This window comes from Anser cygnoides, chromosome 6 (genome assembly GCF_040182565.1).
Source record: "Anser cygnoides isolate HZ-2024a breed goose chromosome 6, Taihu_goose_T2T_genome, whole genome shotgun sequence".
Taxonomy (NCBI): domain Eukaryota; kingdom Metazoa; phylum Chordata; class Aves; order Anseriformes; family Anatidae; genus Anser; species Anser cygnoides.
In genome coordinates this window covers 29,204,548-29,222,563 of record NC_089878.1, presented here as the reverse complement: position 1 = coordinate 29,222,563, position 18,016 = coordinate 29,204,548, and the positions used below count along the sequence as shown (strand labels likewise).

The window sequence follows — 18,016 nt, the reverse complement described above, 5'->3', positions numbered from 1 at the left end:
GCTGGACTACTGTGCACACTTTTGGTCCTCACAGCTCAGAGTAGAACTGAAGAAACTGGGGAGGATTGAGCAGGCAGCAACCACAGCAGTGGGGCACAGACAATATGATCAACAAGGAGAGGTTAGTGATATTGGGCTTGATTATCCTAGCAAAGGGAAAGCTGAGAGGCAACTCACAGAAATCTGTTACTACTTAAAGGGTGGTTACAAGACTGAGGGAGCCAAATGGTGCTAAGTAGCATCAGACAGTGTAACAAGGGGCGACAGCCAATGTGCAGCTTGCAAGCTTCAGGCTGGGCATTCAGAAAAACAAAACAAAACAAAAAAGAAAAACTTCTCTTAGAAAACCACTGCTGCACTGCAATAGGTTGTCCAGACAGACTGTGAAATCTCCATTCTTGGACATTTTCAAAACTAGGTGTGGACAAAACAATGCTTCAGTGTTGGCACTATTTCCACTTCAAGGAGGCTGGACTAGATGACCCCCAGATGTGCACCTGGATGGTCTTCTACCTATGGGCAGAAGTTAAAAGAACAGACAAACCCATGAAAACGTTAGACCTGCTAGTTAACATATTTCAGGAAGACATTCAAATATGGTGTTGATGAGAACAGGGCAGAAAAGGAAATTACAGTCTCTTTGTGACTGTCAAATCTAAATGCTACATTACACAGACAAAAAAAATAAAACATAAAAAAAGCGGGGTGCAACCAACATACCTCAAACTTCATACTACTTGATCATGGACAAGTGTTAGCATTTGTTTCTGAAAATTCTGTTGACTTAGATCTGTGGGTTAAATTACATGCAAACCTAATGTGAAACCCCTGTTTTACCTTTTGGTTAAACAACAAGAGAATACACATACACACCAAATGCCTGACCCAGGATAGCTGAGTCTGAAAAAGTACTATTTTATGCTGAATACTTGACAAAAACTTTGATCTAGAAACTCATTCATTTTTATGATAGTGGATGGCATTTCTTTTAGTATTATCGCTAAATCCACCATGAAGCATTGTTATATAAACAGCATTTCAGAAGATTAATAGGTGGGCACAACCCTGACTGGTACACCCAGCAATTAAAGGTTTTTACATCCTGACTTGGCAAGATCTCTCCCAATGAGGTATGCTAAAATAAGGAAACAATTCTCTCAAGCTTCTCTGAACGGTCAAGTTTTTGCTGATATCAAAGAACTCATCTAGGTTTGTTTAAACTCTCTCCTGAAGTTTTTGCGACAGAGTTCATAATGATTTCACACGAGAAAAATCATTAAATCTCCTGCATTGTGATTTCCAGTTTCAACTGTAAATGTTGTTATGGTTATTCCCTAAGATCTGATGCTTTGGTATTGTATCAGCACCTACAGGCTTCAAGTAAAACCATGTCTTGCCTTGGTTCAACAATACCTGTTGTTGGCCATCTCTTCTCCAGAGATGTTGTAATTACATAAGACAATCAGACTATAGGGGGGAAAACACAGGTTCTGGAGTATGAGAAGATGTGATCGTTGTCAGAATGGGTCATAAAGCCAGCCATGATCTTATTCATTACTCTTCATCCGTTGTGTAAAAACACCTATCAAAAAAAAAAAAAAAAAAAAAAGTAAAATGAGTGATTAAAAAAGTTGTAACAGAAGTTTAAAGCCACAGGGAGGCAAAAGAAAAAAAGACACCAGTCAGGTCAACAATGTCTGTAAGGGTATTTACTCATTGAAGGGAAGTAGATTGTTAACTGCTGTTTCAAATTCTACAGTGTTCTTAAAGCAATGTTCTTTACTTCATTCTTCTAACCTGGTATGTTACTTTTTTGTTTGTTTAATGACACCAGACATATACTTAAGAAAACTGCACACCGAGGATCTGATTTATTGCCGAGGATTCTATTTGCATGAAAAAACAGCACTAAAGCAGAATTTGACAGGTACTTATCAATTCAACTCCTAGGGGGTGCATTTTCAGTCAGTTGTGTGAGGAATTAGGCATGCAGCTACCTACAATTTATTTATTTAAATCTGTGAGCATTTAGTGTTTTTCCTCAGGAAATAAAATCACTGGCTGGATTACTTTGCAAGCACAATTTTGTCATCTTGACCCACCCAAAGCTCTGCCATTTCATTCAACGACATCCCAATAACCTCAATGAACTTCATTTTTGTCTCGTTTCTACCATTTTGAAACCACTGACAAAAATTATTCCAGATTGCCTGTGGCTGCTCCAACCAGCACGAGTTTATTATCAAAAGAATACCTGTCTGTTCCTCTGTGTGTCATCTTGGAATTAGGTCCAGACGTTCACCTAGAACAAGGTTTTCAAAAAAAAATCTTGCACGTTACTAAGAGAAATATGCAAACTCAGAGGATTCTGAGTGATCATTATACTGATCATGACAATTCATTTTTTTGCATGTTATAATAAGGGATATAAATGTATTTCATTCGGAAATCAGCTACAAGGACTAGGTAATTGACTTAAAACTGCTACGGTGTCTGCCCACTAGTTGGCAGAAACAGAAACAATATTGATAAGAAGAGGAATAATTATTTCATACTTGCAGTAACAGTTGTCCATTTGCATAAACATGAGTTCAATGCTATGGGAGTGCCTCTGGGTCCGAGTTTTAGGCGGATGATTCCTGCTTGCTGTCTGTGTCACTTGAGATTCTAAATTGTTGTTCAGCAGCACTGGAAACAGCTGCTTGACAGGTCAGGCTTTTAAAATAATCTTTGGACATTTGTCGGCAGAGAGACATGCTGATAGATAGAAGTGATATATACAGAGAAGAAAAAGAAGTGGAAAATCCTAAGGATGCCAGCTGAGATGGAGTCTAACCTAATATATTCCAATGTATGAGAAAAGCAGCTTTCTTCATTAGAAAAGAGGCTGAGCAATGAATAAAGCATGTATTCATACAGAGAACACCGGTGTGAAAGATCATGGAACAAAGCTGCATGGATAATTTAGAAGGAATGCATACAAGAAGATAGGGCATCAAAGTAAGTCAAGAGATCTAGGTTCTAGGTTCAGACCCAGCCCCCGGTCATGAACAACACTTTGGATAAATTAAATCTGGTTATGTCTTTGCTTCCTCTCTCATCTTGTCTGCCTTTTCTGTCTAAACACTAAACTTGTTAAAGCACAGACAGTCTCTTCCATGCTCACACAGTGCACGGAGAAATAACAGCCCCGTGCTCAGCTGAAACTTCTAGACTGCACCATAACAGAACTGATTGATGGTAATGAGATCTATGGAGTGCTGTATACACTGGCTTTTAAAGATATCCAAGCTGGGCCAGAGCTTTGAGATTTCTCACACACACCACTGAATCTCATACTGTTCTGCCAGTTTAAAACACTGCCATTTAGATTGGGCAGGAAAAGATTGGATAGCTAGCAGGTAGGGAGCATGACTTCTCCAGCATCAAAGCACATTGGGAAAATCTTACCAACCTGGAGCTCTAAAGCAATAACTAAGCTAATCTACTTCTTGCAGGTGGAATATATTGATGATGGAAACCTTCTTTTTGAGATTTTTATTTTATTTTTTGGTACATTATTTGGCTCTATAATAATAGGAAAAAATAATATTGGTAATAATTCTTGTTCTAATATTAGCATATTGATCATAATATGTATTTTTTTTTTCAGTCCACTGTAGATGAGAATGTCCATGATTTTCTCATTTGAAAGTCAACTTTTATTCTGGGGAAGGTGTGGTGGTTTTACTCGGGTTGGCAGCCTTCTGATCTCCATGTTGTTACCTGTACGAGTTGCAGTCACCAGTGAATTTCTTCTGAACTGGTATTACCAGACTTTTTTTTCTATTGAAAAAGGAGAAAGATACTTTCCTGATAGGATTCAAGAGCAAGAAATTATCCTTTATTATTTCTAATTTGGATAGCTTTTTAAAAAGACCACTTGTTCAGAAGTTTTGCTCAGTAATATAAAATTGTGAAAGGTACTTTTTTTAGTTAATGTGCTCAAGAATCTCCTGTCTTGCTAGAAAGAAGTATGATGTCACCTGTCTGGAGACAAACAGGCTTAACATATTAAAATGTTTTCAACAGCAGCCTGCAGATATGTTGCACTATTCATTTTTGAGTCTTGTGTTTATTGTGGTGGAGCGTTTGCTCATTTGTGCAAGAGATGCTATGCTAGCAAAAGGATTTCACATTATCCATGTCCTTTTTTCTCTGTACTGCATTCCCAATACGGAGTACTGTATTTGTAGTACCACACAAACTTCTATGTGCCATACACACACATAGGCTTCCTTTTCAAACTGTGCTCAATTTTTTCCACTGCCTCCATCCTAAGGGATGGTTTTGAGCCAGGAGGTGGTATAACAAATTTAAATCTACATGTCAAGGGATGGCAAGTATGTTCGTGTTATTAAACTAACAGCAAACCAAGTAGGGCAGCTAGCTTTTGACTTCACACCTCAGATCTTCTTTATGTGAAGTCTCTAAACTGGGTCTCTCTCTCTCCCACTCTGTCTCCCTTCTATCTCTTACCTTTAACAACATTTCTGGGAACTAACCTGGCTGTTGGATTTCTGTACTTTTTTCAAACTTTTCATTGGAACAGATCATTTGATTTAAAACTTACAAGGAGAGAATTGATAAAATTCATAACATGGACTTCCTAAACTTTTTTTTTTTTTTCTCCTAAAATACAAAGGAAAGGACAAACACATATATATGGTGTGGTCTGAAATAATGCAAGAAAATTAGTTTGGGACTGAAAGAGATATATCAGATATATTAATGTAATCTGTTCTTAGAAGCCTCAAAGAAAATTTCATAGATGCCTTTAGTACACTTGTGTATTTACAGGTTTTTGATTTTTATTTCCCCCCCCCTAATAAATTATCCTTGCTGTAAATTAAGATGGTTTCTTATGTCCTTCCATACTATTTTCATCGCACTTGAAACTACAGTAGATTAAAACTCAGATACAGCAATTTCCTGCTCACACCTATGAACAAGTTACCATTCCCAGTTGTATACAGGGACTCCGGAGATAATGGAGTTTTTGACTCACGCCTATCTTTAATCTCATTTAGCAATTTGGAAAAAGAGGAAAAGAATAAAATACTCCAGTTTTGCTATAGAAAAAAAAAAAAAAAAAACAGCAGTGGAAAACCTTGTTCTTCATTTTTGTGAAGGCTTGGCTCGATTTTGCAGTGCAACCACGTTGGCATGAAACATTTGTTTAGAGGGTATTTTTCATTAGACCAAGAGATACAAATGTAAAAAGACCAGTTTTGAAGATGACAAGCTCATGGAAGGAGTCTGTTTTGAACACTCTAACCTCTGCTAAGATTCAGAGATCAGAACTCACAATGTTTGTTTTGGTTTTACTTTCAGTCACACTGGATAGATTTATCTTTTTAATTGCTCAATGACTCCATTGTTCACATAAATAGTGTGTGTGAGACAAACACTTAGGAATTTGCTTTGAAAATTCATACCAGATATAGACTTTCTGCTAGGTTTTCTTCTGGTCTAACATTGCATTCATTTAACAGCTCTAAAGGAAAAAAGAAAAACATCAGTAATGTCTTTTGCTGGATTAATGACAAATTGACTAATGTGCTCTACCCACTTTGTGCCATTCAAATGACATTGAATAGCTTTAAATATGGTTTTAATAGCATTATTGAAATGCTGTTGAACAACCTGTATGCACCAGCAAATCTGTCCTTTCAAGTATAATAGATTGTATAGGCTCATTTCATGTTTCTTATATCCAAATGAGATTAACACATAGTTTTGTTTAACTGTAAAATGAACAGAAGGTTCAGCTCTGTAGCTGTTATTGAGAAAAAGATGTTTCCACATTTTCTGTTCAAGTTAGAACTGCAGAAACCAGGCCAGAAGGAAACATAAATCATAAATAAATTCATTTTTTGCACTTCAGAATTCTGCTGATCCACACTTGTTGGCCCTTGCGTTACAAGAAAGCAATAAAGTAACCCAGTATCACAGAAAGATGATGGGATGGACATTCTTCTGTGAGATACTTTCTGTATGATCCATGATCCATATCTGGGTGTAAATGCAAGTTACCATAAAGTAAACTAGGACATGAATTTACACACTTTATTTCAAAAGCTACAACACTGCCTAACTCATCCTGAAGTCTCCTTTAGCTCTGCAGAACTGATTGTGAGTAGTTTTATATATTAACCACATTCTTTTCACACTGATGTGTGCACAATTAGCAGCCTTTATGAATACACTTTTTAACGTATATTAAAAAGTTCATTAAAATGCTGTCTGATGCATTCAGTGTGTTGGTTTTTTTAATTCTCTCTAAAAAAAAAAAAAAAAAAAAAGGTACCAGTCTGTCATTTAAGTTATGCAGGAATTACTAGAAATGAATTTCTAGTACCTTAACAGAACTCAAGTATTTCATAAGCCATAACAACACAATGGATTTGGTGATCACTTCAGAATAATCATGAATGACACTGCTGCTCCTTTTGTAGCTTTAAAAAAAAAAGCCATTCAGATTTTTTTTCTCTATTTTAAGCAGTTTGTGAAGACCAAATTCTCTCTACCCACAAGTGCTGCTTAACTGCATGCCAAACTGAGAGGTGTTTCTTCATTTCTCATCAGCTTCTTTGTCTAGCTCAGTTGAAACATCATCACTAAACATAGGCTTGAAGGGACTGAAAGACACACAGTTGAGTAAGAAGATAATTTAAAAAAACAAAAAAATAGCAAACCATATACCTCGTTCTTTTTCTCATTCTCCTGGAGGGTAACTGGGGCTGAAATTAGGAAGGTATGAACTATTCCATTCTGTTCTCTAGAGGTATTATATATAAAGTGATTACATGTTTATGGCCTGGAAGATTTGCTCACCATTTCTTATAATATATATCTGCAGAAGAGACATGCCTGAAGTCTTATATAAGATACAAGTTATCAAAAAAAAAAAAAAAACTGGCAGAATTCAGCTTTCGAGTCACCATCAATATTTTTAATTGATTTGTTTGAATATTTTCCCATATATTACTAGAAAATTATGAAGTTATATGGAATTATATTCATGATTGTAATTCTAGTGTCAAGTTAAAGAGAAAATCTTTATAATTATAGTGAAAATGTGGTGAAACTCTGACAAGCTGAAGATTTTAAAAACTGGTTAGAATTAATTAGTGATACGCAAGATGCTATTATCAACATTATCCTTCTAAGGGCTATATCCCAAATTCTAACATATGCTAATAATACTTGTCTCTGTAAGATTTGCAACTAAAATTAAAATTTCTTTAGTTATCAATTTTCTAAAACTACCTTGAAATGTAGGAAAATTTCTATATTAGTCCTTACTTTAAATCTTGATCCTGTCTATGACAGGAGTAATTCCAAACGTCCTTGGCCTTTGGAGATATTGAGCTCTGGACAGGAACCTTCATAGTTCTAGCTTATATTCATATGCCATAACAATCATGATTTGGTATCCTTTTTACAGAGCACTTTTTACTGCTTCTTGATATCTATATTGTTAGCTTTTCTTGATGGAGAATATGTGCTTCAGAAGAACTGCTCTGCAGTTCGGTGATTAATCTTTCTCAAAAAACACAGGGTGTGGCCTTCAAGCCTCTTGAATACTATTGAACAACTGATAGTGATTCCCATCATTTGTCCAGGTTTCATGAAAGCAAACTTATCAATGGTTCACTTGAACAACCCCTGGGAAATCTCTCATTCTCAAGGCTCAGAATAGGCTGCTAAGCAATTCATGCATGGCTACCATAAAATGAGATTGAACAAGGATAGCGTTAGGGTTTTAGAACATTGTTATATGAGCTGGACATCAATCATTATTCTTGAAACTACCTGTCATATCTCTCAAACTGGGATTTTGATAGCTTTCAATGTACCTGCTAGTACTGGCTCATCATCTTGGTAACCCGATATATTTTACCATATGATGCACTCTATCTATTCGGACTAACTTTGGAGCTAAAATGCAGTATGATGGCACTGAAAGACAGAACAATGGCTAAGCCCTGATCATGTATCTTGCTTAAACAAAGGATTCATACTGTTAAATTGGTAGCAGCTCTGCAGCTGAACACATATAGCTGTACTAGGAGCATGGTCAGTTGAACAAGCTAAAAGAGTACCATAAAGAGAGCAAAATAAAACATTGCAATTTCAGTGATCTTCTGCTGGTCAGGATCATAGATCCTTCTGCTTTAACATTACCCTCCTACACTGAGTTTTCACTGAATGCAAATACATCCCAGCCTTAGAGAAACATGAAAAGAGTGAATGAGAGTTTTTAACAGTATGTGATATCTCTGTTAATTCAGAACTACATCAATTCCACCACTCTGGGTGACACCGCACTGCTGTGCTCTCAGTCACATGGCTGAAATATAGACCAGCTTTTGACCACTTATATTCACAAAAGGTTTTCCAGCATCTTTTCCTCTTTACTATTTTTGTGTGTGTGTGTGTGTGTGTGTGTGTGTGTGAGAGAGAGAGAGAGAGAGAGAGAGAGAGAGTTTGAAAATCTTGGTAAAATTTGCATGTGAATAATGTTATTAACAAAGAATTACAAAACAGTCAGTATGGTTTCAAATTGTAAGGTAAAGAAATGTAGAACATAGACCTAGAAAGGCTCTCATAAATTGTTCAGTTCTCTCCTTTCACTCACTATAGTTACCCTAGCTCTACCTAGAGATTCTTTTTTTTTCCTTTTTTCTATGTGATACATAACTGAGAAGCCTACAACAAAAAATTATTAAATTGTTGCCATATTGTATTCTGGCAATAGCTACTTACACAGTCACGGAGAAGAGAAATACTCCATAACAGAGAGAATGGACCCCAAGTGATGCAATTCAATACAGCCCTACTAATCTCAAGCAAGCTTGGCACTGGTTAAGGAACTGATCCATAATTTATCATTCAAAGTATATAGGTCTTGGTAATCATCTAGATGGAAAGCACTATTTTAATATAAAATCCTCTGAATCTATTATCTATTATTTGCCAGACACTGAATGAAGTTCAAACAGTAAAAATGTGTTTGACAAAAGAAAGTGAGATGAAAGTTTTTGGGGAGAGGAAAGCAGGCTATTGGAAAGGCCAGAGGGAAGTAACAATGGGTTTTATTAAAATTACACTACACTGTGATTGCTGGTCAAAAGCAGCATGGCTATTCGTTAAGTACTGACAATTTTCTGATAATACCAAAGTTGTTTGCACTTTGGTAGAAATATTGGGAGTTGAACTGTTTTCCCACTGCCTTTAGGAAGACTATCTACCACAATACCAAAACTATATGCTGGGAATAAGAAACCCCACCCCACTCCCATTTCATACAGGAAGGACTGTGTCCTCTGGTGTCTTTACCAGAAGCTATCACCATTGCTATTTCCACATTACAGGATGAAGGGACAGCAGAGACACCTCTTCTTGTGTACACATACTTCAGGAGACATCTAGAAGCTCAAGATGCAGCCAGCACAAACTTCTTGACACAGGAAAATTCACTCTGTGGCAGTGGCACCTGAGCAAATTAAGTACAGCACCTGTGGACTTCAAGCAGTCCTCAGGCTTGCATGGGAACAGACTGATACACACACTCACACACACACACACACAATCCAACAACAACAGGAACAAAAATCCACATCACCTTTGAGGTGATCAGAAAAAATATGAGATACTGCATACTATTCACCTAAAGAAACTTTTGATTCTTCACTCGACTCAGTAAGGTCAATACCTTAGCACGAGCAGGGTTTTGCCCTATCCATGCTTTGTAGATGTTTGTTCTCCAGATCTAGAAATGACATCCAAGGATTCAGTCTAGAATGTTTGATTATTTCACAGAAATTCTGTCCTGTGATCCAACAATTGTTGTATGACTGTGGGGTTAATTACTTAAGTGTTCATGACTAGGTAAATGTTGTTTGTTTGACTTTTAAATTAGAAATTATAGTCACTGTAGGACCTGGCAGACCAGCAAAAGGCTCCGGAAAATAGTTGTATGTTACTGATTATATTAATTCAGTCTTTTTGCAAGAGCTATAATTAAATGTTCTTACAGCTGAGTACATTCTCATTTTCATTCTTTCATTTTAATCTACATTTTTTCTTTTAATGTGCATTTTTTATGAGCTTAGTTTTGATATTGCCTGGACCAATTCATTCTTCTTACCGTCTCTGGAACTTAGGTGACATGCACTGTATTTCAAAAATCTCTCAACTGAGAGGAGAACAAATCCTTTTTTAGAAGCTGCACTGCATTTTTCTTTGCAGTAAGAATTGGAAGGGTGGGTGCCGAACAATGTCTTTTATAAACCCTCCTGTCTCAGTTTTGATCCCATTTCACTGTTAATGTTCTAGATTCGGCGAAGTGACTGTTTCATGTGCTTCATTGCTATAGTAACACTAACAGAGAAGCCTTCCTAACATAGCAATTTAGACTCTGAAGGGGACGGTTATACAGAAGATGACATTGTAAGTAAATATGAGAAGATGAATATCTCCTTGGGAAAAAAAAAATCTTTTAGAATTTTTATGAGTTCTAAAACATAATTCATTTTTCTTACACTGTATCATGAGAGTGGTCCAAAAACCTCTGCTATTGTCCTGGGCCCTTTCATGACACAGGGAATCTTTGCTTTGAAATCCTAAGATCACAGGAAGGAGAGTGAAAGTTTTATTATCTGCTTCTTACACACAAGCAATTGAAGCAAAGGCAGATTTAGACTGAACATCAATCTCCCGAGTTGCTTTATCCACAAGACTATAATTTTACTGAATAGAAGTGTGAGAAAAAGACCATAGAAATATACGCAAACAGATGTAAAAGAAAAGCTTCTGTTCAATTTTTAACTTGTCAACATTTTTAAGAGTGCATATCTCTTGAAGAGTACTGTCACTACTACAGATAACTTGCCCTTCTGGTAATTGCTGGTAAACTCAACAATTCATTAAACACTACTCAGAGAAGCACAAAGCTGGAGTACAGCTCTCTCCCACCAGTTATTTAAGGGCTCTTATGTGCAATTTATCTAGACTTGCTCATTTAGATGTTGTCTTACATCCCCCTCAGTTACAAATAGACTTCAAAATAGTTCATCATCCTTATATGATACAATCACAACTCTTCTTTTTGCTCAAATACAGACTTTTGCCCTTCTGGTACATTACGAGTACTACTACAATATCCAACTAATAAAAGCCAGCAGCTCTTTAGACTTGTCAAGAATTTACTTCTCCAAATAGTAATTCCTTCAACTTGTCTGAGACTTCGGATGAGGTAAATCTCTTTTTAAAATTTTGTTTCCTTCTCCACTGCCTATAAAGACAGCTTAGTTGGCTAGACTGGGAAAGATGTTTATGTGCGTGTGTTCTGAAGGTTAAGGTTGATAGGTCACATCCACTTACTCTGTCTGCTGAGATCAGTGATTCTAATACTTGAAGCATCAGCATTTCTTGTGTCTTGTTCTAAGGAACAAGTTCTGATTTCTTCTCTCCCAATCCAAATTACTTGGACTGATGAATGACCACCTAAAGAAGCATTGTTTCAATCTTCATAAAGACATAAATGTAATGAGTTTGATGAGGAGTAGGAATATGGAAAACGAAAGAAAGAAAGGAAAGAAAGGAAAGAAAGGAAAGGAAGGAAAGGAAGGAAAGGAAGGAAAGGAAGGAAAGAAAGGAAAGGAAAGGAAAGGAAAGGAAAGGAAAGGAAAGGAAAGGAAAGGAAAGGAAAGGAAAGGAAAGGAAAGGAAAGGAAAGGAAAGGAAAGGAAAGGAAAGGAAAGGAAAGGAAAGGAAAGGAAAGGAAAGGAAAGGAAAGGAAAGGAAAGGAAAGGAAAGGAAAGGAAAGGAAAGGAAAGGAAAGGAAAGGAAAGGAAAGGAAAGGAAAGGAAAGGAAAGGAAAGGAAAGGAAAGGAAGGAAGGAAGGAAGGAAGGAAGGAAGGAAGGAAGGAAGGAAGGAAGGAAGGAAAAAAAGAAGGAAAGAAGGAAAGAAGGAAAGAAAGAAGGAAAGAAGGAAAGAAGGAAAGAAGGAAAGAAGGAAAGAAGGAAAGAAGGAAAGAAGGAAAGAAAGAGAAAAAGAAAGAAAGAAAAAGAAAGAAAGAAAGAAAGAAAGAAAGAAAGAAAGAAAGAAAGAAAGAAAGAAAGAAAGAAAGAAAGAAAGAAAGAAAGAAAGAAAGAAAGAAAAAGAAAAGAAAACAAGGCTGTGTACTACTTCCACTGCTTGTTTGTTTGTTTTCCCTACATATATACTAATATGAAAATGACTTCTAGACACAGCTGAAAGGTGTTTTGAAATTTGAAAATCAGCACCCTTAAAGAACTGTGAAACTTGGATAGCAAAATACAGTATGTTCAAGATTTGTTGTTTTACAAAAACCTTACTGCTCATAAACCAAGCTCATGGCATTTTTAATGTTTGACACCTCAATATAAGACGTAATATTAATTACGCTAGACAAACAGAGCAACTTCCAAAGAGAAAGAAAAGAAAATGAATTTCACGCTTTTGGTGTTACAATGGTGAGATGAAGATATAACCAGTCAACAGAATAATTAGAGTGCAAAAACTGAGAGTTTTCCTATTCAACTTGTAGATTTTTTTCAAATAAAAGAGCAACTTTGAAATGCATCTGAAAATGAATGAGGTCAGGAGAATAAGTTTATCTTATTCAGTTTCCATTTCTCAATATAATGTGCTTTGCTTTCAGCAGATAAGTAGAGTAGTATTTATCCTAAGTACAACTCAGGTTTATCATAAGAACAGATTGTTTTGCCTCATATTCTTTCCAGCCAGTTTCATGGTGGTGAAGATGAATCAGCTCATAATGTTAGTGCCAAAGGATTTGCCTTGCATATGTTTTATTGACAAATATTTTTTAAAGGACAGAACAATGGATGAAATCAATCCACACATGACAGTCCCTCATATTATGACAGAAGGATGGGCATGAAGCATTAATTCCTCCTTGTGACAGCCAAGGACTATGAAAAATGATTTTAGAAAGGAAAAAAAAAAATATCAATAGGACTGAAGAAAGAAGGAGGTAAAGTTCATCTCAAATGAAGAATAAAGCAGAAGAAAGACTGGATGTTATCACACTTCCGTGAGCTGGGTTTACAGCTGTTAAATTACTGCACTTAATTAAACAGTTTAAATCCAGAATCCATAGCAATACATTTATATGACACTGTGCCTGAGTTAATATGCCTTGTCTCAATCAAATACATTCACTGCAATGAAGTCACTTCCTATTGCTAAAGAGTGGTGTGGAATTTATTTCATGTTATAGATGTTTGCTCTGTGAGATTTTCTTTTCTTTAGCACAAGCTCATTTTTTGTTCAATAGTTATTTCATGTTTATGCACCTGTCTGATGAGCTAATCATTTAATGCTTTTAAAATTTATCAGGTAGTGCTGGATTCTCCACTGCTTACTTCACTTTTTGCAGTTAGTATAGCTCTCATCAATTTTAGTGGAATTACTGGTGATTTCCACTACTGTAAGCAAGAAGGAAATCAAGAGCTGTTGCAGAGTAAGTCCTCTTGAGCTGAAATGATTTATTTACACACTGAAGGAGTAAAACATCAGTTTGAGAAACAGTAACTAAGCAGTACAGTAGTAATATTCCATGAGATCGTTTTGTTCTTCCTGAAGTTGGCTTGTATTTACTAACAATGAAATGTGGAATTGATGTTGGGGGAGGACAGAAGCAATCTTCAACATGATGTAGGAAACAGTATTGCCCAGAAAAGAAAAACTTGAAAATTCAGGAACCAAAAGGTGATTCTTTCTGGCTTTGCCTTTCTCCATGGCGTTATCAAACCTGGTATATCCATACATGAGTGTCTCCTACCAGAAATCATTCACTTTGAGAGCTAATCCTTTATATCATGTTGAGGACTGGGCCAATACATAGAAGATGGAGGTAGAAACTTCCATTGTGGGTACCTAGGAGCCCTTCACAGAAATCTCTTAGCACATGAGGAGCTGAAGTAGGTTCTACAGCTTTTCACATATGCTTACACGCGGTGTACACACTTGAGCGTTATGAACCTATTCATTATTAAGAAGAAATACAATCTTGGTCAATTGTTAGGACACTATGGATGGTGGATAGGAACTCTTCACTTTGTGAAAATGCCATAGCTTCAAATCTGTGTGAACATCATCCTTGAAGAACAGCGTATTTACCCTGTGAAATGGGATGTTTCTGAAAGGTATACTGTGTATGAATCTAAGACTGTGCATTGTCCCATTTTTTGTTCTTATCTCATCATTTCTTTGAAGAAAGATGCAGGTTAATTTAAAAACAAAATCTGTTACATAGCTACATATGTAAGTGTTATTGTTCAAGGGCAAAATGGACAAGAGAACACAAATGTCAAACTCTTTAGTCAAGAGAAAGCTAGCTGCTTGGCTAGCTTTTGATTTTACCTATTGTGGTGGTTTTACTCAGCTGGGCAGCTAAGCCCCACCACAACTGCTCTCTCACTCTCCCTCCTCAAAGGAAAAAGGGGAGAAAATATGATCGAAAGGGCTCAAGGGCTGAGATAAGGACAGGGAGATTACTCAACAATTATCATCATGGGCAAAACAGACTCAGCATAGGGAGATTAATAAAATTTATTATCTATTACTAACAAGCTAGCACAGTGAAAAACTAAAACAAACTACAAACACCTCCCCCCCATCCACCCTCTTCTACGTTTGACTAGTAAGCTAAGAAGTTTTGAAATGGGACATAACAGTAATGACACTTTACCCACTAATAGAACTGAAACAATTGAAGGACATTTCCTGTCCTCATTGGGTTGCAAGTTTTAACAGAGGTTAGAGGGGTTGGGCCAAACAACAAACTGTGATCATAAGATTTTTGTGGATGTTTGAGATTATGATGTGTGGATTTTTTATTATTATTTTGTTTGTTTTATTTGCTTTTAATTGATTTAAGGTTTCAATTAAATAAAAAAATGGATTTGAAGTCGTGTTCTTCGAATTGATATCATATCTCAGATAAGAAGTTCACAGGTCACAGTACTCCAAAAGTGGTCAAGCAATGTAAAGTCAGCAATAGAAGACATCAATAGAAAAATAGTAGCTGAAATCTTATGAGCAGGTGACCTTACTGTGGAAGTTTGACAGTAAACCCAAGATGACAGCCTTTTGAAACTGCTTTTAAGACCAGATGATCAGAACAAAACACCACATCGGAAGGACACAGAAGAAGCAACCAGAGTAACAGAAGGCCAAACCAGCAGAAACCCCAAAAATAAACTCTCAAGGCTAAAGCATGTTTAATGACCTCAAAAACAAGAGAGAGATTAGGAATGTCAGAGTTGGAAAAAGTTTCTCTGAGATCTGTGCAGGTAAAGGCCATTATAGATTTTAGCTTCTTCATTTATGTTGATGTGGGCTTCACAAATCTTGGAGAAGTTTTTTCGCTCAGAAACATAGAATAAGACAAATCTGAAAAAAAAATGGTGATGTTAATGAAGCAATCAACAAGTCAAGAGTTAAATACTGCTACAGTCACTTACTGTGTTATATAAATAAGAGAGAAGTTGACACTTCATTTACTGAAACTTTCAGAAATGTTGGTCTGGATTTCCCATATTCACCAGCAGAGTTTTTATATTATTTATTTCAGCTTTATTAACAATGCTGTTATTTTCAGGTGCAAGGCTTTAATTTGTAGCACATTAAAAGTTCAGAAAAAGCATACGTATATTTTTTCTTGTAAATTCCCAAAGTAGTTACAGCTTAAATTAAACAATCCAACTATTGATTAAAACATTAACTGACAAAATAAACGTGGCAGGACTACGCATAGATGTCAAGTGCCTTCAAACTGCAACTATCAATAACTAATAACACACTTTCAAGTCTCTTCTACAGTTTAGAGTGTAACAGCTCTTTATAGACTTGAAAAGGTTTTCCTTTAGTAGACTGAAGTGGTTTAGATGGTCTCTGAAGTTCTACTTCGTGAATTATTAAAGTAATGTACAGAATGTCTATTATGCTTCGTATTGCCTTAACAAATGGAGCAAATTAGCTAGTAATGAAAAAGCAAGCAATGCAACCCCACTGTCCCATGCAGAGTTTCTGAAGAAGATGACGTTCCTTTCTTTCTCACCATTCATCCCCAACACTCACTCTTTAAAGGTCCAGTCCTTCAGAGGTGTAAAAACAGCAAAGCTCTACTGACCTCAGTGGAATTATGCAAATTTACAGCATGATATCTTCCCTTGTTTTATATTTCTCTAAGTGAAGCACCTAGGAATGCTAGAAATGCTTTTCAGTGAGCTCATTATTCATCATTTATCTACACTGAACTGTCTTTTTCATCTATTAGTCTTTAAATATTCTAAGCCTTTCCTTATCTGCCCACACTTTTTCTTATTTACCTTTCTTCTCACATCAACTGTCTTCTTGTTATCCATACTTTAATTTTCCAGACCAAATATCTACACTAGTATTACAAGTGTTCCAGATGCTTAACACAAAAAATCAAATTAATTTTCTTATTAGGAAAAAATTGGATTTTTATGAGCTTAATTAGTCTGCTCTATTAATATGCCTCTGCTCCAGCAGCCAAGTTCCTTCTGTTAAACAAAGGTTATTGTTACTAAAAGGAAATGCCAATATGGTGAGAAATGTGATCTCCCTAGTCCAGTACTCCATATCCAAAGGTGACCAGTACCATTTACCTCATGCAAAACCAAAATAAAACACCTGCAAGGTACACAAGTCTACATCCTGCAGCAGAGACTTTAAATCTTCTCTGACTGGACAGTACTTTTATCTTTCTGCACTCCACTAGCTGGAGATAAGCAGTAGGGTTTGATACCAGAGAATCAGCAGTCCATTTTAATGTGCCGTGTCAGCCTTAAGATACCAGTCAAGGAATCCATAAAGTTCAGCCCAAAAAACACCTTGCAGACAGTACGTGTGAAGCCTCCCAGAGGAGGTGATGCAAAGTGCAGCACCCAGGGATATAGCTGGACACACAGTCAGGCAAACTAGAGCATTGAAAGCTAGGAAACAGGCTGTTGTGAGCAAATGAGCCAGCTCTATTTGCATCACATAGTTAATGAAGAGCAGCCTACAAGAGCACGGTCAGTGTCAGAGGGGCAAAACTCACGGGTAAGGCTTCTTCTTCCTCCAGCCTGAAAGTACCAAGTCTCCTGAACTTTCCATGCCCTTCATCTAGAGCAGACCAGATAGATTAGCAACAGCTGATCCATCTTCCAGTCTGCCACATAAAGCCATTATATCTAAAGAAATTGCAACGGTTACTGTTGGCAGCATTCTGTAATATCGTCTCCTTCACTCCTTACGGTTTGAATGCATTTAGAGGAATTCAGTGGTACCTGAACAGTAATCTGACATCTTCTGTCATGACCAGCATGTCCCAGCAATGCTCCTACAATATACTCCAGTACAATGGTTACTCTTTCAGTTGCATCATATTTTTCCTCACATCCTTCTAAAATTTGAGACAGACTCAGTATGTATGTCCAAGGATGTCAGGCTAAGGTGTTTTTTAAGGTGAAACATGTTTCCAGTGATCTGATGCAGCTGGATATATATATATTTTAAATCTCCTAGTTAACAAGGCTTCCTTATCTCAAAGATGACAGATTGTTGTTGTTGTGAAAGTCACATTTGCTGGACTAGAAATTAATTTCCCCCCAAAATATCGAAAAACAAATTTCATCACTCTAGTACTTCAACTTCTGTGTAAGAAATAGTTGCAGTAAAGTGAAGATTTTTGTCTTAGGAAAAAAAAAAGAAAAAAAAAGAGGGAACTCCACAGTTATTGCTATGGATAGTCCTGTTAAATTTGGGGCAGCTGGTTGCACATGCAAATATTTGCTTACCCTCTTCCTTTTACTTCCCACTGTACATGTTAGGCTATTTTGTTTTTCTTTCCCCCTCATCCCCCTTGTGTGAGTTCCAGTGCAGCATGTACTATCTTAGAGTATAAAGC

General features: G+C 36.6%; 1 long non-coding RNA gene across 2 annotated transcripts; it reads right to left on the bottom strand.

The window, feature by feature from the left end:
- Window positions 1-213: 213 nt before the first annotated feature.
- On the bottom strand, window positions 214-9,848 carry LOC106034230 (uncharacterized). 2 transcript variants are annotated; one of them, XR_001205869.3, is made up of 5 exons: window positions 9,761-9,848; window positions 5,478-5,536; window positions 2,255-2,302; window positions 1,414-1,582; window positions 214-513 (listed from the first exon to the last, which is right to left on the bottom strand). It is a non-coding gene; the product is annotated as an uncharacterized lncRNA (long non-coding RNA). The 2 variants fall into 2 exon arrangements; XR_007158925.2 differs by lacking the exon at window positions 5,478-5,536 and having other exon boundaries at window positions 9,761-9,842.
- Between the last annotated feature and the right edge of the window lie 8,168 nt (window positions 9,849-18,016).